This window comes from Triticum dicoccoides, chromosome 4A (assembly GCF_002162155.2).
Source record: "Triticum dicoccoides isolate Atlit2015 ecotype Zavitan chromosome 4A, WEW_v2.0, whole genome shotgun sequence".
Taxonomy (NCBI): domain Eukaryota; kingdom Viridiplantae; phylum Streptophyta; class Magnoliopsida; order Poales; family Poaceae; genus Triticum; species Triticum dicoccoides.
The window spans coordinates 624,599,022-624,618,001 of NC_041386.1; the positions used below are offsets into that span (position 1 = coordinate 624,599,022).

Consider the following 18,980-nt stretch of genomic DNA (forward strand, 5'->3'; position numbering starts at 1 on the left):
GTAAACTCAGAAAAAATAGGAACAAATTCGAAAAAAATCTGGAACTCAGCGTCATCAAATATGGCCAACTTTGTATGTTCTTGCAAGTTTTTAAAACGAAATATCATGTAGAGCTCCTCGAATATCATGAATTTCAGATTTCAGTGCTAAAGGTGCTCAAAACATCAAGCATTGAAATCTTTTTCTTGTGTATATCTCCTCAAATATTTTTTTGGCTTGAAAACTTGCAAGCACCTACAAAGTTTGATCATATTTGATATTGCAAAGTTTCATTTTTTTTCTAATTTACTGTTTGTAGAGGATGTAGGGGCACTCGAGATCTGAAAAACCACTGTCCTTTTCTAATTATCTGTCCATTATTTTGCATTGTCTTATGTTTTCTTGGCACAAAGAGAATGTTTTACTGTGCACTTGAATTTTTTTTCTAAAATTATTATGTACTTTACATGATTTGTTCCTTACTTTTTTTTGTAAAACATCTTCTTAATTAATCCCAACGTTGTATCTTCTCTTTATGAATATGCACGCATGTGCGGATTCGCTTGCCTATTTTACGTTCACGCATTTTGATATATAACAGTTAATGACCAGTAAGTGAGCAATCCTCGCTTATTTGCATAGAGGAGTGTATTTATAATCAAACAGCATTGTTTTATATAATATCTCTTGTGAAATTTTGCTACGTACTTTGTTCATGAAGTCCATGAAAATCAAATTGCTAGTTTTTTGTGTTCAATTTCCTTTTTTCCTTTGAAATATCATGTGAATATAGAGTTTGTATATTTATCTACCTAATAGGAGTTAGATCCCATCAACCGTGAAACTCCAAGATTCCAGTCATTAGAAAGTTATATCTAGTTTTGCGCGTGTGGTGGTGTTTGTAATATATGCGTCTATGTTAACTCGTTGTTTCCAGAAAATAGTTTTACCTACTATGAATTTAGAAATAGACCTGTATTCTTTAGCTATAAAATAATATTTCATTGTATCACGTGCCATATTTGCCTATTTGCTACGGTAAAATTAATGGAATGCTAATTTGAAATGTCTGCTGGTGCATGCAAATATATTCAGCTTGTGTACTCGGCTGCTCTCCTAGCTTTTCTTTTCTTTTCTTTCTTTTGACAACCGTACTGCTCAGTTATGTTGCCTTCTATCTAGCTATAGGAACCTGGTTGCTCCGAATTTCTAAAACAAATTGAATCCTAGTCGTTTATAATATAGGCTTGTAATATTTTTAACGAATCAGATTATTTACTCTATGTATAAGTGGTGACTTATTCACATCTTGTTTAAATAATATAATAATAGATAGTTTCTTAAATCAGCATGTTATATATACCTTCTCAGGCAGTTCTGACTTCCGACTTTAGTTCTGATAGTTTAGTCTGGCTTGTGATCCTGCGCCAACAGTATCTATTCAATTATAGATTTATCCACCAACTGCCAATTAGTCGATGGAAAACTTGAAACTTTGAGCAATGTCCAAGTACTAACTAGAAGTACTGAAAAAATGTTTTTCTTGATGAATTTGCTTGTAAAGTTGGAAGTTGAGCAACTGCATGCCACCATTACTCCACTATCAGTAAACTGAACTAGAAGCTTGTAACTAATTTGCAGGTATCATTTGAAGGACGCAGTCCTTGATGGTGGCCTCCCGTTCCAAAGAGCATACGGGATGACGTTGTTCGAGTACAATAGCACGAACATGCACGTTAACCGCATGTTCAACGAGGCCATGAAGAACCATTCAACCATCATCACCAAGAAGCTCCTTGAGTTCTACAGGGGCTTTGACAGTGTCGGCACCCTTGTTGATGTCGCAGGTGGTGTGGGTGCAACCATCCACACCATCACCTCCAAGTACCCGCACATCAAGGGGGTCAACTTTGACTTGCCGCACGTTATCTCTGATGCGCCGTCCTTCCCTGGTGTGGAGCATGTCGGGGGTGCCCTCCGGCGATGCCATCCTCCTAAAGTGGATCCTTCATGACTGGACTGACAAGCATTGCACGAATCTACTAAGGAACTGCTTTGACGCACTCCCTGCTCACGGCAAGGTCATCGTCATGGAAGGCATCCTGCCGTTGAAACCAGACTCAACATCCAGGGGGCAGCTGATGTTCTTAGGTGACATGATCATGCTCATGCACACCCCAGGTGGCAAGGAGAGGCAACAGAGGGAGTTCGAGGAGCTTGCAAGGGGTGCAGGGTTCACCAGTGTCAAGACCACTCACATCTACGGCAATGCGTGGGTCATTGAATTCATGAAATAAATTTTAGTATTAGCTTCTAGTTGTTGCTCCTAAAATCCACAAATGACTTTCGAGTTTCCACCGTGTTTACTTAATTTTGAATCATTAACATATTTTACGTACATAATAAAGGATTTGGTACTTAAGTTGTGCGAGAAATTGCTATTTCTATGTTGAGTAAATTTGGCAATGTTAAGCCTAGGAACTTGTGTGCAGGCTTACGCCTATAGAGCACATCAAGCATGTTTATTTTGTTTTTTGTTGTTGAACTGTGTTGTGTTGTGCTATGTTTAGTTTACCCAAATACTTAAAAGTGCAGTTGCACTTTTTGTCAAAGCCGAGGACACGCACTGCAGTTGTCAATCGCGTGATGCGGAAAAAATGCATGGTAATTTGGCCCCACCCGTTGGCAAAAGGGGATGCAAAGCAAGTACATTTAATGCAACACGTTCACATACTGTGTAAATCAAGGTCTCTTATATGCATTAAATTTCATTTTGTAAAACTTTGAAAAGCTATAACTTTTGAAGGGAACGTCGAAATTGTAATCCGTTTTCGTAGTTAGGTTTCTCGCGAGGAGTTCTTCAAAACAGATCCCGTGAGGGTAGGTTTCGACAAACTTTTAGTGCTACATGTGCAGACTTCCTATTTGTTCTCTTACCATAACCGTCAATTAGCCCGAGGCCCTCCTAAGTTGACTACTTTGACTGTCAAGTAATCGCACTATGACTCTCCAATTGGCTAACATTGTCCTCAGTTGCTTACTATGAACCAATAGTATTGTAATAATATCCTAATTTGTACTGCAATAGGTTTTTATGTAGTACGCAAATTAGAAATTATGATAGGCAATTTTCATAGTAGAGTAGGCAACAGAGCATCTGTGGTAAGTAAGTTCGTAGTGGTATAAATAGTACTCCCTCCGTTCCAAAATAAGTGACTCGACTTTGTACTAACTTTGAAGGAGTAGTACACTAGGCATAGTAGGCATCACAGGTAAGATGCAGATGTGTTGCTTGTAGTAGTTTATAAGTTGGTTTACCATGATTGATAAGTTACATACATTGGAAACTAAGTTGTAATAGTTTAGTTGCCTACCATACTATGAAAGTTTCCCAGTGTAGTGTGAAATTTGCATATCATAATTCCTAATTTGTCTACCTCGGAAAACTAATTTCTATACTCGCTAGATATGTTAGCAACTTAGAACTGAAGCTACTCAACTTTGTAGTTATGGTAACCCAACTTATAAGGACTCCCCGCTGATAGACAATCATACTAGGCAAACTAATAATAAGTTGTTTCTCTACAGCATTAAAGTTGCCTATGTGGCCGTCCAATTTGCTCATGAAAATTTTAGTCAAACATACTCATATGGAGTCGAGTTTTGAAGAGATCATCCCAAGGAACTTAGGAATGAACACGAAATTTGATTTCAATGCTCGGTTCAAAAGGTAAAACATAAAAAAATGAAAATGCAAATTAAATACATGCTTATTTATGCATTTCCAACTAAATTTCCCGCACGTAGTACATTGCCCCTATGTTAGACCACACCCTATTTGTACAAATCCCTAATAGATACTACCCTAAGTTTCCTGCCATGAGTGAATAGCCTAACATCATTCAAAGTTGCATCCAATACTTTTCTGGTGTGGTAAGCAACTTACTTCATAGATAGACAACTTAGCAACACTGATGGGCAACTTTTAATGTATTATAGGAAAATGAAATTGTAAAGGGCAGGCAACTGAGCACCACCGATAGGCAAGTTCATAGTGTTTTATAAGCAACTTAGAAAAATAATGATAAGAAACTTCATAATATTGTAGGTAAATAATATGCAAACTTAGCAAACTAAGTAGCAATAGTAGGCAACTAACTACCAATAGCAGGCAAATGGGCATCGATGGTAGGGCAATTTCATAATAACTGCAGCCACGACAGGCAAGTTGGGATAATATTAGCAAATTTTCTTGATACAAATAGTGCAATGAAGTTGTTTGTATGTAGCACTAAAGGTGCCACATGTTTTGTATGATTTTCTCATTTTTACACAATGGATCTCGCGAAGGTAGGCAGTGGTCGCAGTCTGCGTGGTTTCCCTATGATTGAGAGCGTGAGCTAGTGGAGTGGAAAGAGGCATCAACAGGGCATCGTCCCGGGGTCCGAGTGGGCTGGATCTGGCCCTGGCGGGTAGCTGAAGTGGCGGCAAGAACGTGCTCGCGTACGGCGGCTCTGGTGGTGGAGGTAGGTGGCGGTGGGTGGCGCTCTTGCCTCAGCGAGTTCTGCAAGATGCGTGTGTTCCCATGCGGCGCGTGCGACATGGTTTGGTGTTGTCCTCCCAGACTTTCTGCGGCTATGTGAACTGGACTGCTCTGGCATTCTCTTGGTGGCGCCGATTGAATTGGGAGTTGGTGGGGTGGGTTGCATAGATCTGGGTGAAAATCTGATAGAGATGTTGTCAATGTCGGCGGCGACTTGTTTTGTGGACGTTGATTCCCTCCTTGGGGGTGCCATCGAGGAGCCTGTTGCAACCCCGCAACTCATGTCTTGAGACTCCAGGTAAAAACCTTAGATAGGGTGTTCACTACTAGGAAAAGGCCTGCTAGTGGTGCATCTGTTTTGGCTACTAATGGCACATTACTAGCATCACGCCATTAGAATATTTTACTAATGACGCTCCACAGGTGCGCCATTAGTATCTGGTATATATACTAATGGCGCACCACGCAGTGCGCCATTAGTATATCCCATGATGCACCACTACTATCTAGCTTAGTAATTGCGCACCACATAGAAGTGTGCCATTATTAACAAAAAAAAGTTCAAATTTTTCCATAATTTTTTTTCTTAATCTCGAGTCACTATGGCTTTATCTCAAGTCAAATGGCACTCTGTGGTCAAACTTCCCAAAAGGTCACCCATCCTCACACTACTCCAGCCCGAACACGCTTAACTTCGCAGTTCTATCCAACCCCAGCACCAGCTCACTTCACATGCACTTGTTGATATATATATCATATCAATCATATTAAACCTTATTAATGTCTAGGACTTTGTTCATGTTCATGAGTGTGATGAAATTTTGAAAAAATATTTCAAACTTCCCGGTCATATTACGTATCATATTTTGAAAAAAAATCCAATTTTTTTAACTAATTTTTTCTGTTACTAGTGGCGCACCTAGCAAATGGTGCGCCACTAGTAAGTTTGAATTTTTTTCATTTTCCCCCTCTAGATCTTAAAAGCCTCATATCTTTCGTTCTGTTAGGTTTTTGAATATGTTGAACGGGGTTCCCCCGGTTCAATTCGTACGTAACTTTTCGAGTAGATGATTTTTCATATAAAAAGCTTTTTAATCAGAGTTCGTATGCAAAAGTTATGCCCATTTTACTAAATTCCAGAGAGATTTTGCAAATAAAGTCGAAATTCATATTTGTAAATTTCCCAACAACTAGATCACATATCACATGGGAAACTTATTTTCTTTTATTTTTTTGACATTTCCAGCATTTTCTTTTATTTTTTTTAAACTGAAAAGGCGGTCTGGAGGGGTGCATTTAGCACCAGGGTTACTAATGGCGCATCTGATGTGTGGTGCGCTATTAGTAGTTTTGAAAAAAAAATTGTTAGCAATGGCGTGCGCCATTACTAGTTAAAATTAGTAATGGCGCACTGTCCACTAGTGCGCCATTACTAACATTTTTTTTTCAAACCTACTAATGGCGCACGTCGGGTGTGGTGCGTCATTATTATGTCAACTAGTAATGGCGCACTATCCCATGGTGCGCCATTACTAACATTATTTTTTTCAAAACTACTAATGGCGCACCACACACCAGGTGCGCCATTAGTAATATATATTACTAATGGCGCACCTGTATCTGGTACGCCGCTGCTATATAGCAGTGGCGCACCACATACACGGTGCGCCATTAATGTCCATATCATCTATAGCCCTTTTCCTAGTAGTGGTTGCCGTATCGGATGATGGTGTTGGTTTCCATTACTTTCTCCTTCGTGCCGTCATTTGTGGAGTTCTTGTGGAGGGCTATCACAATGCGGCTGGTTGAAGAGGGAGGTTGGTTTCGTGGGTGGCCGGTGGGGGCATGTGTTCTGTAGGTGGTGGTGGTGGAAGTGCTTCGCTGATTTAGGACAGGCTAAGTTTTGGTTCCCTCTCTAGATATGGTGGGCTTCCTCTCAGGGATGTTCATGGCGGCGGTAAGGTCTCGATGTTCGACGTCGTGATTCGAATATGTTATAGGTTCTCGTTGCTTTGCATAGTGCCCAAGTTTGGTCATTCGGTGAGGGTGGTCGATGTGGCACCAAGAGGAGGTGCAGTGCTCATTAATTTCGGTGGAACATTGCCCTTCAGTGGCGTTAGTTTTCCGTTCTCGCGATGTCACCTTGGTGATGGGATGCCCTTTGACGACGTTGCGACTCTCCTAGGTCTTCAAGTTGAAGAGGAATCGTTGGGCGGGTCGTGGACTTTTTCCTCTCCATTGTCTCGACGTCTGGTATTCATTCGATTGATCCAACAAGACTCCTCCGTTCTCTTCTTGGTTTGTTCCAGTTTTGTTCGGTGCCAGGTTCAAGGCTTGTACCGCTAGGCAGAGTTCATTTTGATTCTCTTTGTTTCCTTGTTCCTTCTTGTGGGTGTCAGGTGCTACATCTTGTAGTCGTTGTGGTGTATGTTGTTCTGGTTTATGAAAATGAAAATGGTTTAGGCCGGCTTTTGCCCGCCGTAGCAACTTCAATAGAAATACTAGAGGGTGGGGCTTCATTATTAAAGATGTGTGTGGTGTGCAATGGCTGCTCTTGCAGGTAATTTGAAGCGTGTCTCGTGTGAACTTCACTTGGAAGCTTTTGCAATACTTTATGCCATAAAGACAACCACTGAGCTAGGTTGTGACTAAGTGATGACGGAGTGATGATAGAAACAGATTCTGTGCAACTGAATAACACAAGAATCTTTCAGCATTAGGGGCTATTTTCAAAGATATTAACATACAACTGCATGTGGTGTTTATGGATGTATGTTTGGCATCTTATCCCCGGACTTCTAATGGAGTCGCAAACATTATACGTGCGTATGGTGTTAAACTAGGAACTAGTTTTGTGTAAGATTTGGCTTGGCCAGGTTCCATACTTTGTAAAATTTGTTGTTACTGGTGATTTGTCTTCCCCAGTTGTGCAATGGAATGCACGGGGGCATCAGAACATCTCCAGCGGCGTCCTCAACAGGTCCTTTTCAAGTGAATTTTCACGCCGGCGCTCCAAAATCGGTCCAGTTGTGTTTCCAAGAGCTCGTTTTTTGCCGGTTTGAGTCGAAACTGGTGCCGGCGGACCCAGGCCGAACCCGGCGCGCTGGGGGCGCCCGGGGGCGCCGGGCAAGCTTTTTTGGCACGAAAGCGGATGGGCCCGCCGAGTCAGCGAGACGCCGCTTCGTCGCCCTCACCGCCTCGGTTCCCGCGGGAATCAATGCAAAGGCTGCCGCGCTGCCGCGCCGGTCAGCCTCCATTGATGCCTCACGGGCGGCGCAGTAAACGCGCCCCGATGCGCGTCCAGCCATGCGTCGCCCGGCATGCAGCCCGTCGCCGCCCAGCTACGGCTATAAAAGGCGACCTCCCTGCCGGTGGACGCCACAGCTCTCATTTTCCCCCTCCCCGACGTAGATAGCAACACTCCCCTCTTCCCGACGACGAGAAAGATGGCCGAGAGGTACCGAGGCGATGACGCAGCAGCGAACGGCTTCGGCCGCCGCCATCTCCAAGAGGCGGAGGCACGCCTGTTCTACGAGGCCGAGTACCCGGCACCCTTGGACATGCGGGTGCCGGGGACGTGGAGGCTGAGCGCCGGTGGCGTCCCGGTGCCACCGGTGCCCGAAGGGGCGGCGCGGCGGGCCGAGATCGCCCGCATCCGCTTGTCCATAACGGAGGAGTAGCAGGACGAACCGCGCTACGCCGCCGACAACTACCACCTCTGGACCACGTACTTCCAACGCCACCGCGAGGAGCAGATCGCCTCCACCAACGGCGTGATCCCGCGCGGCTGCCTCAACTCCGACAGGTGGCGCGAGTGGTGGGGCGTGCCAGGCCACACCCTCGAGGCTGTCCTCGACCATATCGAGACCGGCAACATGTCGCGCCTCGAGTACCCGCCGCGGCCGTCCTTCTCTCGCCGTGGGAGCTCCTGGACGCCGCGGCGGATGGAGCCGGGGTCGTCCTCGTCGTCGGGCTCCGGCTCGCCGGCCGTGCTCCGCCCCGTCAAGCCCGAGCCGGAGGAGACGCCTCTCGGGCGCCGCACCCGCAGCGACGCCCTCGTCATCAACGAGGGTGCCCGGCCCTCCCCGCGTGGTTCCTTCCGCCTGGTCCGACCCAAGCCGGAGCCGGGGCTGCTCCCGGTGAAGCCGGAGCACGTCGAGATGGCGGACCCCGACGACGAGTCCGCCCTCAAGTGGGCGAAGGAGGACTACGTCCGGAAGCAGGTCCGTCGCCAGCGCCGACAGTACGCGGAGCTCCAGGGCCGGTGCCGCGGGCGCAAGGAGGGCGGCCTCATCGTCCTCGACAGCGACGAGGAGGACGAGGTCGGGCCGTCCAGCGCGCCACCGTGCCTCGGCGACCCTAGTCAGGGTTGCAGTAGGGATGGCGCCAGCCCAAGCCAGCCGTGCGACGACGACGACGACGACGACTACACCCGCTTCTATAGACTTCTCGGCATGTAGACGACGGCGGCGGCCGCAGCGGCGGTGGCGGCTAGGCGTAGTTTAGGCGTAGTTTAGTCGTAGTTTGCATGTTTTTATATTTTTTATACAAATTTCAATAAATATTCGCCGTGTTTATGCAAAAATCGCCGAGTTTGCATATATTTTGTACGAAACATCGCCGAACCCAGGCAGCCTGTGGGCCGACGATTGGGAGCTAGATCGCCCCCACGCGCCAATCTAACGCCGGCTCGCCGCCAGGCCGCTTTTTTTGACGCCCCGGAGTGCCGAACGGCTGGAGATGCTCTAAATGGCAGCTGGGAAGCCATGGCCGACGATAATAGGGAATGACAGACGTTGTGGGTTGTGCCACGATAAGCTCCACGCGGGCCTGGGTAGGCAAAAAGCCCATTATGATCACGCTCAAGCCGAGGAAGCAAACTATCAGATCCATTCAGATATTTGAACATGTTTTTTTTTTCAGAAAAAATAGAACCTCAAATATGTTGAACGTCATTTTACTATAGATGATCCTCTCTTGCCTTGCGCAAAAGAATTGAGGCATCGATCGGTCCCCTCCCGAGTTATTCGATCATGCATGCATGTACGTCCATGATCAGCTCGCCAATTCGTTGACTTAGTGCATCCCATTTGTCCATCGTGCTACGCACAACCTCACGGCAAGAGGGGATCCTTGCATGCCTCCCCTCTGCGCTTCACGTCGCCATCCTCCTCGCAGCACTGTGGTCGCCACCCATTGTAGCACGTCATGGTTGTTGTTTGCAACACCTGGTCGCCACCGCCACGATCCCGTGGCACACTGGCCCACCATCCCTGTCGCCCGGCGTAGGCTTCACAGCTCCCTCGTTGGCCTATGCAGCATCACAATTCCACCATGCGGGTTGCAACATCAGCACACACCAACATCACCGCGCATTGGTTGGAGCATTGTAGGTCATAAGTCATAGCACGCGGAAATAGCCTCTCGCAACACCCACTGGTGAGCTCGTAGCTCCCACCGCCTCTCCAATGCAGCTCCAAGTCAACGCGGCCGTGAGCTACTGGGTGGTCTCCGACCCCTTGTCACTTGAGTATACTCTTTGCCGTTCAAACAATACAGGTTTGTGCCAGGAAAAGCTTTTTCTTACATATAGTTCACTAAAACTTCTATTGCAACAATGATTTATCTTCTTGAGATGTCTTGTGGCCACCAAGTGTTTAATTCTTGATTGTTTTTCTTCATCCATACCAATTGGACGAGCATCTATCATCATTTTATGAACTAAAGATAGTTTTTTCACAAAGTTTAGATAAAAGAAGTACCCTCTGCTTACCTACAAGCGTAAGCACGCCATACTGTAATTATGTGTGAACAAATCAATTTCATATCACTGACCTACACAATAAGGGCATTTCTAACCGATCCCTTACAACCAGTTATAGGAGTAAAAATTCATTTTTTTACTCCTCTAATTGGCACCTAACCGATCCCTTATCTGCCGTAAGGGAGTAAATTGTTTGCTCCGGCGCCAACTTTCTCCCTAAATATACTCCACCGCTCGGCGGCTGAGTAAAAAGTTGTGCCTCTCCCCCGCGTCACCACCGCGCCTCCATCTTTGCTGGCACGCCTTCCGGCGACCCTCCGCCAACCCCGCCGCTACCTCGTTGCATCCCTTACCCCTCGCTTCCCTTTTGCCCGTCATTAAGCCCATTTAGCCCCCGTTGTCGTCACCGGAATCAAGGTGTAACGTCGTCGCCGTCGCCATTCTTGATTTGTTGGATTGCTCTGTAGTTTCTTCTTTTTTTGCTGGTCGCTGCATCTCACATTGCTGGAACACCACTGCAGGTTATTCCCTCGCGTCGCCGCCTGCCGGTTTGGTCAAAACGATAGCGTCCGGCCAGTGCACTAGCACCGCACTGCAAGTGTTCGACGAATTGCCTAGGTGAGTTTTTTTGTTCGGTTCTCTTTGAACCGAACCTTCTGGATTGAACCTAGCTCTTTGGATTGTAGATGAAGAGGTTGAGGGAGATGGTCTTGGTGGACTCTTCATCATCGAAAGAGGAAGAAGACGATGATGACTTTGACACCATCTTAGGCATGGTTATCAATGATGATGTCCAGCGGCCTAGGAGAGGATCACAGTTTGGCCGCATACAAACCAATCGTGACAAAGAGGAGGGTCATGCAAAGATCATGAGACACTACTTTGACCCAAAGCCAACCTATCCGAAGAAGTACTTTCGCCGGTGCTTTCGGATGCACACAAGTCTTTTTCTGACCATTGCAAAAGTCGTTGAGAGATATGATGATTGGTTCAAGCTCTGGGGAAATGCATGTGGAGAGATAAGTGCAAGCCCTCTACTGGAGTGCATTGCCACTGTTCAAGTCTTGGGATATGGGTGTTCGGCCTATGCAATCAATTACTATGTCTGCATTGGTGGACATAATCTTGGGCGCTATTCGAAGGTTCAGAAAAGCAGTGATTAATGTCTTTAGCCCGGAGTACTTGAGAGCACCAACCGAGGAAGACACCCAGGGGCTGATGACCGAGAGTGAAGCAAGAGGATGGCCAGGCATGCTTGAATCACTTGACTGTATGCACTGGACATGGAAGTATTGTCCTGTAGGGCGGAAGGTTCAGTACAAAGGCCACTGCAGTGATCCAACCATCATTCTCAAGGCAATTTCATCGAATGATCTTTGGATATGGCATTCATTCGTTGGTTTGTCTGGCTCTCACAATGTCTTGAATGTGTTGGCGAGATCACCACTGTTTTCTACGCTTATTAACGGTGAAGTCCTTCTTGCAGCTATTTGGTCAACATGCACAATTACTCAATGGGTTACTACCTTGTGAATGACATCTATCCACCATGGGCCACCTTGGTCAAAATGATACCACGTCCAAAATGTAACAAAAAGCTGCTAGGAAAGATGTTGAGGAGTGCTTCAGGAGTGCTTTGCAATTATTCGTGGCCCTGCCGAGTACTGGAGCTCCAAGGTTCTATGGCAGATCATGACTTGACGCATCATATTGCATAACATGACCATTGAAGATGAGAGGGATATGCTTGAGAACTTTTGGTACATCACCAATGGGTGTCCGGTTGAGCCAGAGTATGAGACGAACAGGATCATAACATTCCTTGAGGAGCATCGCAAGATTAAGAACTGTTATGCTCATGCTGAGCTCCAACAAGATATTGTTGAGCATCACTGACAACGTCTTAGTGAGTCCTAGTTGTTCTATCACATGCTATTTGCTACATCTAACCATTCAGCGTGTTTAAATTTGAATAATTCGGTTTGTAAACTTTGAATTCGGTTTGTAAACTATATTCATGATTTGCTTGAACATCCAAATTTATGTTTAGTTTCTATATGTGTTCTAATATGTAATTTCAATTTATACTAGAATTGCAAAGTTTAGAAAAAAAATACTCTGTTAAATATAGGGGGTCGGCTAGGTCCGACCAAAACCTAACGGTTTACTCCGCCGAATACTCCACTATTTTTAGGGGGTCGGTTAGAAATGCCATAAGTAGTTACCTACTCATGCTTGCTACTCACGGTACATGGCCTACATTACTTCTTCACCCAATTTTCCAGTCATAGCAACATCCACTCACCTATATAAACCCTTCACTTGTTAGCTCGTAAATTTCGTAGCCGACTTTCCATGCGTACACCTTAGCACGAATATGCTTATAGATCACAAAAAATAGACGATTAGTTACAATAATGTGTCAATGATATATTCATTTTAATGCTTAAGAGTGGTTCCCGGTCTAGAACTTGACGAAGAGCTCTGAGAATGAAAGGCATCGGAAGAAATGATACGTGGGAGGATGACGGCCAAAGAAATGACGACCCGTCGAGAAATCCCTTCCAATGATGTATGACGTCACAATAGATTAGGAGCATAGATGGACTCCTGACTAGGCTTCCCGGCAGTGCTCCTCGTTGCGCTGATGGCGCTGGAAGTGGTCCATCACTAAGAGGCTTAGCCCGCTATTTAAAACTTTCCTGCCAATTGTAACTTAAGTTCATTTCTTTTTTATTGCGCCATCTAGTTAACAAACTTCTTTTAAAAATAAAATCCATCTCTGTTTGTTTTACCTTCTTGTGAAGAGCTTGGTTCTTTTTTATAAAAAAGATTTGCTCGTTTGTGGCGGTAGAGTGGCAACAAGTCCTAGCTTGAAGCAAGCCAACTAGCAGCAGAACCACCACCACCACTCCACCACCAACAGACCAACTACCAGTAGCCGCCACCACCTCCGCTCCAGTGCCGTGCGTCGGCGCGCTTATCTCTCAGACTCTCACACGCTCACCATTCACACGGTGATCGTCCCCGCCAGGTCATTCGCCTCACCATTCACACGAACTCTTCCTTCACCGCCGCTCAGAGCGTGTGAGAGTCTGGGAGCGCGTCAAGCAAGTAAGCGAGCACTGCACGTTGTTGATCTTGGCCGTTTCGTTTAGTCAAAGGTGGTGGAGAGGCCGGTAGGGGACATGGCGGTGATCAGGAGTGGGCTCGGAGGGCTCTGCTGCGCGGGACTCCCCGCCAGGACGTGTTGGTGCTGGAGAACCATGACCAGCCCTGCAGCGCCGCCCACTCATTCGACTTCAAGAGGTTCCACATCAACTCCGGCCCCTAGCTCATCTCCAATTTCTAGTCAGAGGCCCACAGGTCATTCCCCTCGCCCAGGTCACCCTCTATTAATTGGTTCCTCTGCAAATAACAAATGAAAACAACAAAATAGGAAAAAAAATCTTCAGAGAAATTAACTCTGTCCTAATTGTGGCTGATGATGATTTGACCGGCCCTGCGGATCCTCTTGTGCTAGGCCAATCGGTTCGGTGTGCCTTGTATGACTCTTGGATGGTGGATGTCACCCAAGGCCAGTTCAACTCGCGGATAGGGCCGACTGATTTCCCCAAAGTTGAGTTAAAACCTGATTAATTTGCAATGAATTGTTCTGGACTCATCGATATGATGTTATCTGATTGATCGAGTTGAAACTTAGTAGTGCTCTATCTTACTGCACTTTTGTTGGATGTTCTATGTTACACTTTGTATGAAAATGCTCTGGCCGTAATAGTGGTTTCATAAAATACTACCAGGAGCTTTAGACCTATGGTTGTCTTGATGCAACCAGGGAGTGGATAAATATTCTAGTGAGTTCCTTATATTCTACATTTATTTTCTTAGGGGAAGAAGTCTTTTCAGTTGCCGAAATTGCTTTTGGAGCCTGAGCTCCATGGAGGCCTCCAAAAGCAAAATAAAAAATTCATGAAAACTCATATTATTGCATTTCAAAAAATTCTGAAAAAAATACAGATATATATGAAGGCATAATCCACACATGTGTAAATTTTCAGGACGAAATACGCAAAAAAAAAAACAAATCTGAAGTTTTTTAACATATGATACTGTTCATCCTCGCAGGCCATGAACTTGTCTTCTTTGTACAGGTCGTATTTCAATTTATTTCATCCTGACATTTTACACACATACACCTGACATCCATGTTTACTTGTACAAATTTTTTCAGATTATTCTGAATCCAAAAATTTCAATTTTTGATTTTTATTAAATCGGCTTCCATAGAGGCCGAGATCCAAAACGCCACTCTCCTTCAGCTGTACCTAGACAGACTGAACTGCTGAAAAGACACATGTTGGCAAACGGGCATTGCATCACTTCGTTGTGCGTTTTAAATAGCATAATATACAATCAGCATGTGAATTTGTGCAAATATCATGATTCAAATGTCAGGCCAAGATTAGCATACCATGTTAACGACCGCCTGAAACCTCTGCTAATGCAGTATTACTACAAAACAATCTCAGGTCTCCACTCTTCATCCTACGTGATTTGGGCATCCTTTCCACAGCGTCCAGCAGATATGCGCCTTGTCTGTTGCAGCCCAACATAAAAATGAGACCTCGGGGAGCCCTAGGCGCCACGAAACTGCTACGCCGTTCTCAGAGATCGTTGATTCGCCGGATTGACCTCCTGTACTTTCTGCTCGCGGGCGTCAAAGTCTGACAGCAGTCTGTCTGCAGAAATGGTAAGTTGATAAATTCTGCCTGCTCAAATATCCTGTTTCACTTAAGTGCTTGTCCCAACCCCAACGTTTTTGCTTTATATGAAAACTCCGCAACATCAAATGGTAAGATATGATAACTGATCTCCTGGGTGCAAACTCCACAACAACAAATGGTAATATATGATAACTGATACAAAAATGCCATAACATGTCACATGTGACCACACGAAATATATAGGTGGAGGCACCCTAAACACAATGGTTATGTACCTGCATTTATTTTTATTTTTCAGGGGGTATATGCATCTTGTTGGACTGTAATAAATCATTCACATGCATGAAAACTAAATACATTAAAAAGCAGTGTATTGTGATAATCAAATAAAAGAGATAGAATAAATAAGTAGTGATGCATTTGTTTCTGAGAAAAGAAAAAACTAAATGTGGCTGCTGGGTGCTTGTCCCAACCCCAACGTTTTTGCTTTACATGAAAACTCCGCAACATCAAATGGTAAGATATGATAACTGATCTCCTGGGTGCAAACTCCACAACATCAAATGGTAATATATGATAACTGATACAAAAATGCCATAACATGTCACATGTGACCACACGAAATATATAGGTGGAGGCACCCTAAACACAATGGTTATGTACCTGCATTTATTTTTATTTTTCAGGGGGTATATGCATCTTGTTGGACTGTAATAAATCGTTCACATGCATGAAAACTAAATACATTAAAAAGCAGTGTATTGTGATAATCAAATAAAAGAGATAGAATAAATAAATAGTGATGCATTTGTTTCTGAGAAAAGAATAACTAAATGTGGCTGCTGGGATTCAAGCCCAGGTCTCCACGGCCACAACGTGGAATTCTCACCACTAAACTACAGCCACTTTAAGTGACATAATTTTGTAGTTGTCCAATATAATATCGAAGTCGTGGGTGTATGACTTATTAGCTTTTCCACATCAAACCAATCCTTAATAATTGGTGGCTCTGTTGAACACTCCCTTAAAACACGCCTACTCACCTAGATTTTTTCATGTGTACAATTCTGAAGATTTATTTTCACCATTTGGTCTAACCACAATATCAGGAAAATATTCTTTCAGTTGATCCAACAGTAATGCCTGTCATGGCGTGCCTTGTTGGTATCATGCTCCATGAAAAATGGATGTCTAGATAGTTGGCATTGGATTATGACTTGTAAGACTTAGCTTTTCCACTGATTAAGCATTAATGACTTTGCTGAACTCTCACTTGAAATGCGCCTAACATATTTCAAATAAATAGTTCCGAAGTTTTTATTTCCATCATTTGGTCTAATTACAAAATATCAGGTTTGCATGTTTGCAGAATGATACAACCCAGGGAGCTTGCTCAAGTACCCTCTTGGTAGAAGTGGAGTAATAATTGACGCCCTTGTGCAGGGTATCAAAAAGTTTCGTAGGAATTTTCATATCACTAACCTACACAATAGAAGTGCATTATTATCACCCACTTCTCCAGCCTACACAATAGTAGTGCCTGGCCTGCATCTGCTCACAGAACATGGTCCACATTATTACCAGACACTTCTCGATCCATAACAATGCATTCCCTTATATAACCCCTTCACTTGTTAGCGAGTGAATTTCTATTCCACACTCCGCACTTGTTTCTTAGCATCGATACAGTAGGTTTGGTTATACATCACAAATTGCTACATGGCTGATGAAAAGATCATGTCAATACTACATTCCTTTAGTGCTCAATATTGGTTCCTGCCCAAGAACATAGCAAAAACCTGTGAGAATGAAAGGCATCCAGAGAAATGCAACAAGAAAAGGAGAGCAGGTTAGTAGAAGAAATGACGACTTGTCTAGTCTCACGATGTGGACCAGTTAGCTATTACTATAGACTAGGACCAACTCGTGTCTTCGTTGCCCTGCGGCATCAATGGCTCACTGGCCAACGATGATTAATTGTCGTGTTGCGAATATCATTGTCACATTCGTGGCCGTGTCTCGGCTTGAAAAGAATTCATTATCCGCCCACGATGAGAATCTTCTGCAAATTCTATTTTTTGCCCTCTACTTAACCAGCTTTATTTCAAAAATTTATGTGCATTTCTCACGGTTGATTGGAAAAACATATAGAGTTGTTAGTAAGACTAGAGAGCCCGGTCGCTTATGTGAGGAGAGAAAGGGCGGCGAGGGGCCACGTGTCCCCAGTCGTTGTCTCACTCAAGGGCTCCACTCCCCTCCTCTTCCACACCCAAATTCAAGCCCTTGCCGCACCTGCACACACTACCTCTGCTTCCGCACTGGGCTCCCTGTACTGCACACTCACATGCGCCACCACCCTCGTGTAATCCAGCCACCAACCGTAGCTCCAGTTTAGTACCATGTCGGTGCCGCGGCACACTGCCGAGCGGTGGAAAACCCCACCCGCACTCGCCACCCAGGTATGTACTATTGCCCCGCCACTCACGCCATCTCTTTGTTGGCCGCCAATTCAGACTGTGTAAGAGTGAGCGCATCAAGCAAGAAAGCAATTTGGCCATCACCGTCGTCGTTTCATTTTGTTTTAGGGTGCAGTGGCCGCAGGCGGACGTGGTGGTGATCGAGAGTAGGCTTGACGGGCTCTGCTGCGTGGGGTTCCTAGCGAGGTACGACCAAGAGGTGGTTGTGCTTGAGAGCCATGACCAGCCTAGTGGCGCCGCCCACTTGTTCGATCATTAAGGGGTTCGACTGGCATCTAGTTATGTACTAGTCCTAGATGAGTGTAGTGAAAGTCAGAAACCCATTTATGTTTACATGATAATATCATCTTTTGTAGCCCCGCTCCTCTAAGTGGTGTTTTCATCACTCTTCTACAAAGAGTTTGATGTGAATAAGCACGGCCTGGAACATTGTTCATATTATTTGACTACAGGGTGAGTGTGATTTACAGTGCAAGTTTCAACTAGTAACTTCGTCACATCTAGTATCAAAGCTCGCTACTAACTTTCAGCTTTGTTGCATAAAATAACCATGGAAATGAGGTAAGACAGGTAATTGGGTCGAGTAAGTGTCCAATCAAGCGAGCGCACACCGGATTTCTAGTTGAGAAGTTTGATGCATCTACTCTCTTTTACCGTTTTCTTCTGCAAATATTTTGCTCCAAAACCCCGTGTTCTTCAAGTGATTGCCGGATGGATCATTGACCAAAACATTATGGTGTGTTGCTGCAATGGACGCATTGGTGTTGTATATCTTTCAATACATGCAAAGGACTCACCTAGACGTATGTACCATAAGCTTGTGTTTAACATACACGATAGACTAGGAACATCAACAGAGCTGCAGCCTCTTCAACCTCGACTTCTCGTGATGACGCTCCTCGAACCTGTGGCGACCCATGTAGCGGCCACGGATGATTAAATGTCATTTCTCCGTGGAAACATTCGGTTGCGTTTGTGGCCTTGTTTAGGCTTTAACAAATTCCTAGATGTCCTGAACTTGACAATCTTCATCCATTTCTCGTTGTTTTACCTTCTGGGTGACAACTTTTCATTTTCATTTTCTTGTTCATTTTTCGCAGTAGATTTCAAAGAAGTTGAACCAAACCAACTAGCATCAGGTGTGAGGTGAGAGAGCTCAGCCACAAGGTGAAAAAGGGTGGTGAGGCGCTACATTTCCCGAGCCGTCGTTTTACTCGACACTTCAAATCCGGGAAAAAAGGGAGGCATACCTTGGCTAGGGATGGTGTAGTGCACGCACGACGGCGACCACACGACAGTTGTGCGTGTCTTCCTCGTATCCACGGGGATCGAAGCTGGCAGGTGGGACAAAGCCTTGCCAACGGTTGAGCTTTCCACGATGCCTTCACATCTTCCATGTCTAGACGTCGTCAAAGGCAATTCAGACTACATGTATTTTTGCAGGTCTTTACATGAGATGTTGGACACCTGTTTTGGGTTCTCGCCATCCAAAT

The 18,980-nt window shown here is 44.9% G+C and overlaps 1 non-coding gene and 1 pseudogene across 1 annotated transcript; one reads left to right on the top strand and one right to left on the bottom strand.

Moving 5' to 3' along the window:
* Window positions 1-2,276, top strand: part of LOC119289427 — a 3,357-nt pseudogene extending 1,081 nt beyond the window's left edge.
* Window positions 2,277-15,844: 13,568 nt separating this feature from the next.
* On the bottom strand, window positions 15,845-15,916 carry TRNAH-GUG. Its single transcript has one exon. It is a non-coding gene; the product is annotated as a tRNA-His (tRNA).
* Between the last annotated feature and the right edge of the window lie 3,064 nt (window positions 15,917-18,980).